The 14,543-nt window shown below is 40.9% G+C and overlaps 1 pseudogene; it reads left to right on the top strand.

Moving 5' to 3' along the window:
• Positions 1-10,120: 10,120 nt before the first annotated feature.
• Positions 10,121-10,949, top strand: LOC102999575 (phosphatidylinositol transfer protein alpha isoform-like; annotated as a pseudogene).
• Positions 10,950-14,543: the final 3,594 nt, after the last annotated feature.

Here is a 14,543-nt window from a genome sequence, read left to right as displayed (position 1 = left end):
CTCTTATTTTCTAAGAACAAAGGAGTATGTGATGTGATTGATCCAGAAGATGACAGTTGTGGGTCTAGCAAAGATGCTTTTTGTCCAGGTCACGTGTTTCTCCTGGACTACTGGGGTAGTGTGGAAGGGATGAAAGTAGATTTGTCACAGAATCTTTGATGACCATGTGAAGCCATACAATGATGTTTCCTTGTTACCTAACGCTATTTATTATAAAGACTTGAAAATATATTATTTAGAATTAACTCTCCAAATTGAAAACTCATTGTTGTGAATGTGTATGTGCACACTAGCAAAAATTTTTAAGTTATGCATGACTCTGGCTATGTAGAGTTGGGGGGAAATCTCAGGGTTTGAGTTCTTATGTAGGCTGACAAAACTTTTTTTTTTTTGGTCTTGCCATGCACCCTAGCCTTTCTAAGTTTGTGCAGGGCAAACAGGTTTGCTTCTTTGCTTTCCTTCATGTAGGCACTTTCCAGCTTCTAAAATTTATTTAATACTTCTTGCCTGCTTTGTCTCTTCTCTCATTCTCTTTGTGTTTATGGGTTCCTTCCATTTTTAATCCCTAAGACCATTTTAGTAGACTTTGACACATTTTATTGCAAATTGTTTTTCTTCTAAATTTTTAATTTTATTAGTGACTTAAAAAATTTAGGGGGAGTGGATTAGGGAAATTGGCTGTATATGTCCTACAAGTGAGTTTTTTCCAACTGTCATTTTTTTACTTTGTTTATGGTGTTTGTTTAAAATATTTATATGGTTAATGTATCAATTTTTAATTTAGTTCATATTTTTAAGAGCCTTTCCCACCCTAGGAGGATTTATAAAAGAAATTATTCCCCTAATACTTTATGGCTTTACGTATTTTTATGCCTTTTTTATGAGGGAAGTTCTGGGGTGGGGGATGAGTTTTGGAGGGATTTGTGCCACTGTATAAAATGTAATAATGAGAGAAGCATTTGTATTATATATAAGAGGGTTGAGTCTAGTTCCTTAGGCATATTAACTTTCCCATTGATTTCATCAAACTAGTGCTAATAAATCAGGTAGATAACCGCTAAGTTGTCTTGCTGATTGTGTCCGACCTTTCTGCCTAAAATCATTCTGAGACTCAATTTTCAGTGTGTGCAGGGGAGTGGGGGGCGGTGGGGGGGGGGGTGAGTATCCCACACAGCACCAGGTAATTCTCCAGATACCAGCTGGGCATCCTACAGTTCAATTCAATTCTAACACTACCCAGAGATAACATCAGATTCCACAGGTTAAGGGTTCAGCCCTACACGACTGCCATCCCCCTATCCCTCCAACTTCAGATGCCATTCACAAGCTCGTGTTGTTACCTGTACTTCTGACCAGCTGGCTATAAATCACAGGTTCTCAAGACTCTTCCTCGACTTCAATTAATTTGCTAGAGTGGCTCACAGAGCTCAAACATTTTACTAACTAGATCAGTGATTTATTATAAAAGGATATAATTCAGAAGCAGCCAGATAAGAGGTACATAGCACAAAGTATGGGGAAGGGCCAGGAGCTTCCATGCTTTCTTTCAGTGCACCACTCTTCCCAAATCTCCATGTATTCACCAACCTGGAATCTCTGAAAAATGCTCTTTTGGGTTTTATGGAGGCTTCACTGCCTAGGCAAGATTGATTAAATCATTGGCCATTGGTAATGAATTCAACTTCCAGCCCTTTTCCCCCTCCCTGAGGTTGTTGGGTAGGGCTGAAAGTTCCAATCAAGGGGTTGATTCCCTTAGGTTACCTAAGGGTGGTCCAAAAGTCGCCTCATTAACATAACAAAAGATACCTTTATCCCTCTTATCACTTAGGATAATTACAAGGGTTTTAGGAGCTCTGTGCCAGAAAGGGAGATGAAGACCAAATACGTATTTCTTACCATAAATCACAGTATCAAACTGCCTGAAACAGACTTGTGTCAGATATTCACCAAACCTCATGTGGTAGCCAGTTTCCAAGATAGCCCACAGACATCCTCTCCTAGCATCCACACCCTCGTGTAGTGGGTCACAAAGGGCTTGTGGCTTATATACCTTGTTCTCTTGGATTGCTCACTTTGGGGGAAGCCAGCTGCTATGGCCAAGGACACGCAAGCAACCCAGTGGGAAAGCCTATGTTGGGAGGAACTGAGGCCTCCTGCCAGCAGCCAGCGTTAACATGTCAGCTATGAATAAACCACCCTGGAAGTAGATCCTCCAGCTCCAGTCAAGCCTTCAGATGACCGCAACCTCATGAGACTCCAAGGCAGAACCACCCGACTAATCTCCCAAATTCCTACCCCACAGAAATTAAGAGATAACAAAGGATTGTTTTAAGCCACTAAGTTTGGGGATAATTTGTTACATAGCAGTAGATAACAAACATCCTCTTTTCCTTAGCATATAGCTAAACTACATTTCCCTGCACCCCTTCAGCTATGTGGGGGCATGTGCCTGTAGTCTGGTCAGTGAGATGTGTGAGGAACTGATGTATGCCATTTCAAGCCCCAGAAAAATCTCCCATGCTATCTATCCCCCATGCTTTCTTTTTTCCTTTGTCTTGGCAAAATGCAGAAAGGATCCAGCAGAGGACAATGAGCTGTTTGATGGAAGGAGCTTGAATCCCTGAATGAATGGGGCAGAGTTCTCATTATTCCTGACCCACATCAGAATTTGTTAAGCTGAAACAGGAGGGAAGGGGGCAGGGCACAACTTTTAAAAGAATGACATAGCCCGAGGACATGACATAAACTGATTAGAACCAATAGGTACAAGAAGGCGGACAAGTCCACTAGACCTTAAGCCTCAGGATACGCTCATTGTAACACATCAGCAAGCTAAATGACACACTCACAGGTGCCATGACAGTTCCAAGGCTGACCATAGAGGTCAAAAAGTAGGTGCTGGCCTAATTTTTGGAAATCCCCACCCCTTCTCCAAAATAGCTGGAATACTCCTCCCACTCATTAGCCTATGAAATTACCCACCCCTATAAAAACTGACAACCCCATACCCTGAGGCCACTTTTGCCTTCTGAGATGGCCCACGCTCTGTCTGTGGAGTGTGTTTCTCTCTAAATAAATCCACTTCTTACCTATCACTTTGTCTCTCACTGAATTCTTTCTGTGACGAGACAACAAGAACCCAAGCTTCGGGCTTCCCTGGTGGCACAGTGGATAAGAATCTGCCTGCCAATGCAGGGGAAACAGGTTCGATTCCTGGTCCAGGAAGATCCCACATGCCACGGAGCAGCTAAGCCCATGCGCCACAATTACTGAGCCTGCACTCTAGAGCCTACGAGCCACAACTACTGAAGCCCACATGCCTAGAGCCCGTGCTCCTCAACAAGAGAAGCCACCACAATGAGAAGCCCGCGCACCACAACGAAGAGTAGCCCCTGCTCGCCACAACTAGAGAAAGCCCGTGCGCAGCAACGAAGATCCAACGCAGCCCAAAATAAATAAATTAAAAAAAAAAAAAAAGAACCCGAGCTTCATTAAGTCCTGAGACCAAGTGTGTGATCTCAGTTAAAAGACCCTGGGTTTGAGTCCCAATCCGGTTTTTGGCTGGGTTCTAGTCCTGGCCCATGGGCTCAAGTCTCAATCTGGGTTTTTGCTGGGTTCAAGTCCTGGCCTGTGGGTTCAAGCCCCAATCTGGATTTTGGCTGCGTTCAAGTCCCAATCTGAGTTACACGGTTTCAAAGCCACTGAGATTTCAGGGATTAGGAAACAGCAGCTAGGAATATTTACCATAATTAATACAAGGTCTATGATTCAGGAGTGGTGGAACTTACTTGTCTGCATAAGGTGGCTTGGGCTTTTAACTATCATAGCAGCCTATTTGATTGTTCTGCCCTTTGAATTACCTAGGAGGGTGAGACTGCCAGGGTAAGCAGGGTTAGAACTTGGAGTTAACAGTTGGGCTCATAAGCAGAGTGTAAGCCAGTTTCTGCAGCACAGCTTGATAGAACTGAACTGAGAGGGAGGCTAAATGGGAAATGACTCCTACCTTTAACATTAAATGTTGTAAGTTTAGACCAAAAGTGATAGATTCAGACCATTCAAGGGTCTTAATTTATCACTGAGATAATTTGCTTGAGTAAGCTACTAAGAAAGTCAAAGTGGTCTTTATCCTTCATTTTAAAAAATGTTATTTTTCTCAATGTGATACACCGCATTAACAAATTAAGGAATGAAAACCATATGATCATTTCAATAGATGCAGAAAAAGCTTTTGAAAAAATCCAACACCCATTTATGATAAAAACTCTCCAGAAAATGGGCATAGAGGGAACCTACATCAACATAATAAAGGCCATATATGACAAACCCACAGAAAGCATCATACCCAATAGTGAAAAACTGAAAGCATTTCCACTAAGATCAGGAACAAGACAAGGATGTTCACTCTCGCCACTCTTATTCAACATAGTTTTGGAAGTCCTAGCCACAGCAATCAGAGAAGAAAAAGAAATAAAAGGAATACAAATTGGAAAAGAAGAAGTAAAACTGTCACTATCTGCCAATGACATGATACTATACATAGAAAATCCTAAAGATGCCACCAGAAAACTACTAGAACCAATCAATGAATTTGGTAAGGTTGCAGGATACAAAATTAATGCACAGAAATCTCTGGCATTCCTATACACCAACAACAAAATATCAGAAAGAGAACTTAAGGGAACACTCCCATTTACTACTGCAACAAAAAGAATAAAATACGTAGGAATAAACCTGCCTAAGGAGAAGACTTGTACTCAGAAAACTATAAAACACTGATGAAAGAAATCAAAGATGACATAAACAGATGGAGAAATATACTATGTTCTTGGATTGGTAGAATCAATATTGTGAAAATGACTATACTACCCAAAGCAATCTACAGATTCAGTGCAATCCCTATCAAACTACCAATGGCATTCTTCACAGAATTAGAACAAAAAAATCTTACAATTCGTATGGAAACACAGAAGACCCCGAATAGCCAAAGCAATCTTGAGAAAGAAAAACGGAGCAGGAGGAATCAGGCTCCCAGACTTCAGACTACACTACAGAGCTACAGTAATCAATACAGTATGGTACTGGCACAAAAACAGAAATATAGATCAATGGAACAGGATAGAAAGCCCAGAGATAAACCCACACACATATGGTCACCTTATTTTTGATAAAGGAGGCAAGAATATACAATGGAGAAAAGACAGCCTCTTCAAAAAGTGGTGCTCGGACAACTGGACAGCTACATGTAAAAGAATGAAATTAGAACACTCCTTAACACCACACACAAAAATAAACTCAAAATGGATTAAGGACTTAAATTTAAGACCAGACACTATAAAACTTTTAGAGGAAAACATAGGAAAAACACTCTGACATAAATCACAGCAAGATCTTTTTTGACCCACCTCCTAGAGTAACAGAAATAAAAACAAAAATAAACAAATGGGACTTAATTAAACTTAAAAGCTTTTGCACAGCAAAGGAAACCCTAAACAAGACAAAAAGACAACCCTCAGAACGGGAGAAAATATTTGCAAATGAAACAACAGACAAAGGATTAATCTCCTAAATATACAAACAGCTCATGGAGCTCAATATCAGAAAAACAAACAATCCAGTTAAAAAATGGGTGGAAGACCTAAATAGACATTTCACCAAGGAAGACATGCAGATGGCCAAGAGGCACATGAAGAGATGCTCAACATCACTAATTATTAGAGAAATGCAAATCAAAACTACAGTGAGGTATCACCTCACACCAGTCAGAATGGCCATCATCAAAAAATCTACAAACAATAAATGCTAGAGAGGGTGTGGAGAAAAGGGAACCCTCCTACACTGTTGGTGGGAATGTAAATTGATACAGCCACTATGGAGAACAGTATGGAGGTTCCTTAAAAAACCAAAAATAGAACTACCATATGACCCAGCAATCCCACTACTGGGCATATACCCTGAGAAAACCATAATTCAAAAAGAGTCATGTACCACAATGTTCACTGCAGCACTATTCACAACAGCCAGGACATGGAACTAACCTAAGTGTCTATCAATAGAGGAATGGATAAAGAAGATGTGGTACATATATATACAATGGAATATTACTTGGCCATAAAAAAAGAACAAAATAATTCCATTTGTAGCAACATGGATGGACCTAGAGATTGTCATACTGAGTGAAGTAAGTCAGACAGAGAAAGACAAATATCATATGCCATCGCTTATATATGGAATATAAAAAAAGGCTACAAATGAACTTATCTACAAAACAATAATAGAGTTACAGATGTAAAATATAAACTTATGGTTACTGGGGGGTAAGGAGGGGGAGGGATAAATTGGAAATTGGGATCGACACATACACACTACGATATACAGAATAGATAACTAATAAGGACCTACTGTATAGCACAGGGAACTCTACCCAATACTCTGTAATGGCCTATATGGGAAAAGAAACTAAAAAAGAGGGGATATATGTGTATGTATAACTGATTCACTTTGCTCTACACCTGAAAGTAACACATTGTAAATCAATTATACTCCAATAAAAATTAAAAGAAAATAGTAGTGGGTGCCATTTTAATTCCAGGTAAAGCTCCTTTTTTTTATTTTAATTTTTAAATTTAATTTTATTTATTTTTTTATACAGCAGGTTCTTATTAGTCATCAGTTTTATCCCCATCAGTGTATACACGTCAAAGCTCCTTTCTTACTGCACTCATTTCTAGTGTCCTATTACACTGACTACAACATATTTTTTCTACTCATATTATGACTTACAAAATAATAAGTAACTAAAATTTAAAAATTATGGCATGAGGGCTTCCCTGGTGGCGCAGTGGTTGAGAATCTGCCTGCCAATGCAGGGGACATGGGTTCGAGCCCTGGTCTGGGAAGATCCCACATGCCACGGAGCAACTAAGCCTGTGAGCCACAACTACTGAGCCTGCACGTCTGGAGCCTGTGCTCCGCAACGGGAGAGGCCGCGACAGTGAGAGGCCCACGCACCGCGATGAAGAGTGGCCCCTGCTCGCCGCAACTGGAGAAAGCCCTTGCACAGAAACGAAGACCCAACACAGCCAAAAATAAATAAATAAATAAATAAATAAAATTAAAAATTATGGCATGAATTTTAGTTAAAAAGAACAAAAAGCGGGAAGAGTGGCCCAGATGGCGGAGTAGGAAGACCCTGAGCTCACCTCCTCCCACAGGCACACCAAAATGACAGCTATTTACAGAGCAATTATTGATGAGAAAGACCTGGAGACTACCAGAAAAGATCTTCTGCAACTAAAGATATAAAGAAGGAACCACAGTGAAATGGGTAGGAGGGGCAGAAATGCAGTATAGTCAAAACTCATTCATACAAAACTCATACTCTTATGACCCACAAATGGGAGCATAATTACAATTGCAGAGGTTCTCCCCAAGGAGCGAGAGGTCCACCCCACATTGGGCTCCCCAGCTTCGGGCCTGGGGGTCCTGCACCAGGAAGATAAGCCCCCAGAATGTTTGGCTTTGAAAGCCAGTGGTGCTTACTTTTGGAAGAGCCAAAGGGCTGTAGGAAATAGAGAGTCCACTCTTTAAGGGTACACACAAAATCTCACACGCTCCAAGACCCAGAGAAGAGGCAGTAATTTGAAAGGTGCCTGGGTCAGACCCACCTGCTGATCTTGGAGAGCCTCCCAGAGAGACAGGAAGCAACTGGAGCTCACTCTGGGGACACAGACACTGGTAGCAGCCATTGTGGGGAATGTGTTCTACCACGAGGACACTGGTGCTGACAAATGCCATTTTGGAGTCCTCCTAGCTTATTAGTGCCGGGACCGAGCCCTGATCACCAGCATGTTGGCACAAGTACTGGGATGCCTGAGGCCAAGCAGTTAGCCAAGCAGGGGCACAGCCTCACCCACCAGCAGATTGGCTGCCTTAGGAACCCCTGAGCCCCCAGCTGCCCTGGTACCTGACCCTGCCCACCAGAGGGCCCAGGATCTGGTCTCACCCATCAGTGCACCAGAACTAGCCTCGGAACCCCAAGGTCCAACAGCCAGTTGTTGAGACCTGGCTTTGCTCAGCAGTGGGCATAACACCAACTCTGGTACCCCCAGGGCCTTGCAGCCAGAGATCTTAGGACCCGACTCTACACACCAGTGGGCAGGCAATAGCTCCAGGACAGCCTGGGCCCAGACTCCACCTGCCAGAGGGTTGGCACCAGCCCTGGGACCCCCCAGGACCCTGCAGCCAGAGACCCCAGAACCTAGCCCTGCCCACTAACAGGCTATCAGCCCCAGGACCACTAAAGTACCACAATTTGCCATGTTAGAACCCAGCCTACCCAGCAGCAGGCCAGCACCAGCTTCATGACCCCCAGGGCCCTACAGCCAGAGGCCTCAGGACCCAGCCCTTCTCACCAGTGGGTAGACATGCGCCCCAGGACCACTGCAGTCCTGCACCTTGCTGTGTCAGGACACAGCCCACCTACAAGCACCCAGCACCAGCCCTGAGACCCTTGGGCCCTGGCCCTACCCACCAGCAGGACAAATCCAGCTCTGGGAAACCCTGGGGCCCTGAACCAGCTGCTCAAGATCTGGCCCCACATACCAGTGGCTGACACGAGCTCTGGTCCCCCAGGGCTCTGCAGCCAGAATCCCTGGGAACTGGCTCCACCCACCAGTGGGCCAGCACTAGCCCTGGGACCCCAAGGGCCCTGACCCTGCCCTCCAGCAGGTTTACACCAGCTCTGAGACACCTTGGACCCCTCAGCCAGCCACCCTTGGGATTGAGCCCCACTCATCAGCGGGCCAAAGCCAGCTTTGGGACACCCAGGACCCTGCAGCCAGCCATGTCAGGAACATGTCCTGCCTACCAGCAGGTGGACACTAGATCCAGGACCCCCAGCTGCACAACCACTCACTTTAAAGTGATGAAAGGAAAAACCTCCAATCAGGAATACTCTATCCAGCAAGGCTTTCATTCAGATTTGATGGAGAGATCAAAAGTCTTACAGACAAGCAAAAGCTAAAAGAGTTCAGCACCACCAAGCCAGCTTTACAAGAAATGTTAAAGGGAACTCACTAAGCAAAAAACAAAACAAAACAAAAAAACAGGCCACAACTAGAACATGAAAATTACAGAAGGAAAAATCTCATCGATAAAAGCAAATATACAATAAAGATAGTAAATCAACCATGTATAAAGCTAGTAGGAAGGTCAAAAGACAGAAGTAGTAAAATCATCTATATTCTGAATAAGTAGTCAAGTGGTACACAAAACAAAAAGATGCAAAATATGATGTCAAAAAACAGTAAAGGTGGGGAGAGTAAAAATGCATGCTTGTTAAAATGTGTTCGGACTTAAGAGATCAGCAACTTAAAATAATCATACACTCACATATATTTCTATATATAAACCTTATGGTAAGTACAAAGTAAAAATCTATATAGATACACAAAAAAGAAAGGATTCCAAACATAACACTAAAAATAGTCATCAAATCACAAGGGAAGAGAACAAAAGAAGAAAGGAACAAAAAAGAAGTACAAAAATAACCCCCAAACAATTAACAGAGTGGCAATAAGTACAAAGCTATCAACAATTACTTTAAATGTAAAGGAACTAAGTGCTCCAATCAAAAGATATAGAGTGGTTGAATGATACAAAAACAAGGCCCATATATATGCTCCTTACAAGAAACTCATTTCAGATCTAAAGACATACACAGACTGGAAGTGAGAGATTGGGAAAAGGCTTTCCACGTAAATGGAAATGAAAAGAAAGCTGGGGTAGTGATATTTATATCAGACAAATAGACTTAAAGTCTATTTTAAAGAGACTGTGACAAGAGACAAAGAAGGATACCACATAATGATCAAGTGTCAGTCCAAGAAGAAGATATAATAATTGTAGGCAGAACTGGAGCTCTGGGCAGCACCAGCAGTGGCATAGGAGGCAGCGAGGCTGGGATGGCAGAAGCCAACCAGTGATTGCAGCAAGAGTGGCAGGGACAGAGCAGACCACAAGGAAGGTGCACAGGCAGCCAGACTGGGCCAGGCCATGGGGAGAGTGGCCACTGGGAAGCAGGCAGCAGGCTGGGTGGGCAGCTGCCTAGCCATGAAGCGACATGGCGCTGCTCAAAGAGTATCAAGTCATCTTACCTGTGGCTGTGGAAGAGTATCAAGTGGGGTAGCTGTATTCTGTGGCTGAGGTCAATAAAAGTGAAACCGGTGGTGGTAAAGGCATAGAGGTCCTGGTGAATGAGCCCTATGAGAAGGACAGTGAGTAAGGCCAGTAAACACACAAGATCTACCACTTACAGAGCAAAGTGCCCACGTTTGTTCGAATGCTGGCCCCAGAGGGAGCCATGAATATACATGAAAAAGCATGGAATGCCTACCCTCCTACCGTTATTGCTGAACTGTTATTACAAATGAGTACATGAAAGAAGACTTTCTGATTAAAATTGAAACCTGGCACAAACCATATCTTGGCACCCAGGAGAATGTGCATAAACTGGAACCTGAGGCATGGAAACATGTGGAAGCCATATATATAGACACTGAAGATCAAAACCAAGTACTTAGCAAGGATTTCAAGGTAGAGGAAGACCCAGCAAAATTTAAATCTATAAAAACAGGCTGAGAACCCTTGGGCCCCAACTGGAAGCAAGAACTTGTAAATCAGAAGGACTACCCATACATTCATACATACAAAATGGTTACTGTTAAGTTCAAGTGGTGGGGCCTGCAGAACAAAGTGGAAAACTTTATACATAAGTAGGAGAGGTGTCTGTTTACAAACTTCCACAGGCAGCTGTTCTGTTGGCTTGATAAGTGGGTTGACCTGACTATGGACAACATTCAAAGGATGGAAGAAGAGATGAAGAGATGAAGAGATAGCTGGATTAGACAAGGCAAAAGGACCCAGTTAAAGGAATGATGGCAGATGACTAAAGCCACCCCTCCTCCTTCTGCACTTTTTGCAAGACAGTGGTCAAAAGGAAGGCCCAGCAGCTCCACCCTCCCAAGTGACAGGCCATCTTTGGACATAGTCTTTCTGTGCCCATTCTTCAGACAACTTTTTATCCCTTACTGCAGCTAATTCTAGATGCCCTTTAATATTGGGAACAAATAGACCATCTGGTATTATGAAGTCCATGTGTGCGGGAGCCTGTTCCTCTGAGATGTGTGGTGTGCAGGTTGCTGTATTTACAGCTCCTCCCTCTCCAACCATTGTGTTCTCAACCTATTTCTGTGTGCCCTCCCCCACTTTATTTCCAAGTGACAATTTTAGTCTTTCAAAAAAAAAATTGTAAATATATACGCACCCAACATCAGAACACTTAAATACATATGCAACTATTAACAGACATAAAGGGAGAAATTGACAGTAACACAATAATAGTAGGGGACTTTAACACCCCACTTATATGAATGGACAGATCATCTAGACAGAAAATCAATAAGGAAATACTGTCCATAAATGACATATTAGATGAGATGAACTTAATGGATATATATAGAACATTCTGTCCAAAAGCAGCAGTATATGCATTCTTTTAAAGCATACGTGGAACATTCTCCAGGATAAATCATATGCTAGGCCACAAAACAAGTCTCAGTAAACTTTAAGAAGGCTGAAATCATATCAAGCATCTTTTCCAGCCACAATGCAAATACAAGAAAAAAACTGTAGGGAATTCCCTGGCAGTCAAATGGTTAGGACTCTGCGCTCTCACTGCTGAGGGCCCGGGTTTGATCCCTGGTTGGGGAACTAAGATCCCACAAGCCGCGCAGCCAAAAAAAAAAAAAAGAAAAGAAAAGAAAGAAAAAACACTAACATGTGGAGACTAAATGATATGCTACTAAACAACCAATAGATTACTGAAAAAAATCAAAGAAGAAGTAAACAAATACCTGGAGATAAATGAAAATGAAAACACAATGATCCAAATCTATGGGATGCAGCAAGAGCAGTTCTAAGAGAGAAGTTTATAGTGATACACGTCTACCTCAGGAAACAAGAGAAATCTCAAATAAACAACCTAACCCTATACTTAAAGGAACTACAGTAAGTCCCCTACACACGAACGAGTTCCGTTCCGAGAGTGCGTTCGTGAGTCTAATTTGTTTGTAAGTCCAACAAAATTAGCCTAGGTACCCAACTAACACAATAGGTTATATAGTACTATACTGTAATAGGTTTATAATATTTTTTACACAAATAACACATAACAAACGAACTCAAAAAATTAAAAAAAACTTTAATCTTACAGTACAGTACTGTGAAAAGTACAGTACAGTACCAGCTACATCATCGCTGCTTTTACTCTTGCTTCCAGACATCCTGGGCTTGAAATAAAGATACTGTACTACTGTACTCTATAAAGTACTGTACACTAAAGTACACAAAAGCACAACCACTTGTAGAGGATGCATGCATGTAACAATGTACACCAGACATGTGAACTAACTTACATGATTGGACATGTGAACGCACGTTCGCATCTTTGAAAGTCTGCAACTTGAAGGTTCGTATGTAGGGGACTTACTGTAGAAAAAAATCAAATAAAACCCAAAGTTAGTACAAGGAAAGAAATCATAAATAAAATCATAAATCAAATAGAGATGTAAAAAAACACAGAAACACCTAGAGGGGTGGGATAGGAAGGGTGGGAGGGAGACGCAAGAGGGAGGAGATATGGGGATATGTGTATATGTATAGCTGATTCACTTTGTTATAAAGCAGAAACTAACACACCATTGTAAAGCAATTATACTCCAATAAAGATATTAAAAAAAAACCATAGAGCTGGTCCTTTGAAAAGATAAACAAAATTGACAAACCTTCAGCCAGACTCATCAAAAAAAAAAAAAAAAAGAAAGAAAAAAAGAAAGAAAGAAAGAAAGAGGGCCCAAATCAATAAAATAAGAAATGAAAAAGGAAAAGTTACAACCAATATCACAGAAATACAAAGGATTATAAGAGATTACTATGAACAATTATACAACAATAAAATGGACAACCTAGAAGAAATGGACAAATTCCTAGAAATGTATAATCTTTTAAGACTGAACCAGGAAGAAATAGAATACATGAACAGACCAATTAGCAATAATGAAATTGAATCAGTAATAAAAATACTCCCAATAAACAAAAGTGTAGAATTAGATGGCTTCACAGGTGAATTCTATCAAATATTTTGAGAAGAGTTAATGCTTATCCTTCTCAAAATATTCCAAAAAATTGCAGAGGAAGAAATGCTTCTGAACTCATTTTATGAGGCCAGCATCACCCTGATACCAATACCACGGAAAGACATCATCAAATTACAGGACAATATCACTAGTGAACATAAATGCAAAAATCCTTAACAAAGTAATTGCAAAACAAATTCAACAATACATTAAAAGGATAGATCATACACCATGATCAAGTGGGATTTTCCAAGGGATGCAAGGATAATTCAATACCCACAAATCAATCAATGTGATACACCACATTAACAAGTGGAAGAATAAAAATCATATAATCATCTCAATAGGTACAGAAAAACTTTTTGACAGATTTCAAGATCTATTTATGATAAAGACTCTCAACAAAGTGGTTATGGAGGGAATGTTTCTCGACATAACACAGGCCATATATGACAAACCCACAGCTAACGTCATACTGAATAGTGAAAATCTGAAAGCTTTTCTTTTAAGATTAGGAACAGGACAAGGATATCCACTCTTGCCACTTTTACAACATACTATTGGAAGTCCTAGCCATAGCAATCATACAAGAAAAAAAAAAATAAAAGGAATCTAAATTTGAAAGGAAAAAGTTAAAGTGTCATTTTTTGCAGATAAGATGATACTATACACAGGAAATCCTAAAGATGCCACCAAAAAACTACTACAACTCATGAATGAATTTGGTAATGTTGCAGGATACAAAATTAATACACAGAAATCTGTTGGGTTTCTATATACTAACAATGAACAATCACAAGGAAAATTAAGAAAACAATCCCACTGTATCAAAAAGAATAAAATACCTAGGAGTAAATCTAACTAAAGAGGTAAAAGATCTCTACTTGGAAACTATAAGGCACTGATGAAAGAAACTGAAGATGACACAAACAAATGGAAAGATATACTGTGTTCACGAATTGGAAGAATATTAGTAAAATGACCATACTATTCAAGGCAATCTACAGGTTCAATGCAATCTCTTTCAAAATACCAATGACATTTTTCACAGAACAAGAACAAATAATTCTAAAATGTTTTGGAAACAGAAAAGACCTTGAATAGTCAAAACAACCCTGAGAAAGAAGAACAAAGCTTCAGAGGTCTCATGCTCCCTGATTTCACACTATATTACAAAGCTACAGTAATCAAAACAGTATGGTACCAGCACAAAAACAGACACATAGATCAATGGAACAGAATAGAGAGCCCAGAAATGAATTCACACTTTTATGGGCAACTAATCTATGACAAAGAAGGCAAGAACATACAATGGAGAAAAGACAGCTTCTTCAATAAATGGTGTTAGGA

This window comes from Balaenoptera acutorostrata, chromosome 2, assembly GCF_949987535.1.
Source record: "Balaenoptera acutorostrata chromosome 2, mBalAcu1.1, whole genome shotgun sequence".
NCBI lineage: Eukaryota > Metazoa > Chordata > Mammalia > Artiodactyla > Balaenopteridae > Balaenoptera > Balaenoptera acutorostrata.
The sequence above is the reverse complement of the archived record's forward strand: the minus strand, read 5'-3'. Positions and strand labels throughout refer to the sequence as shown.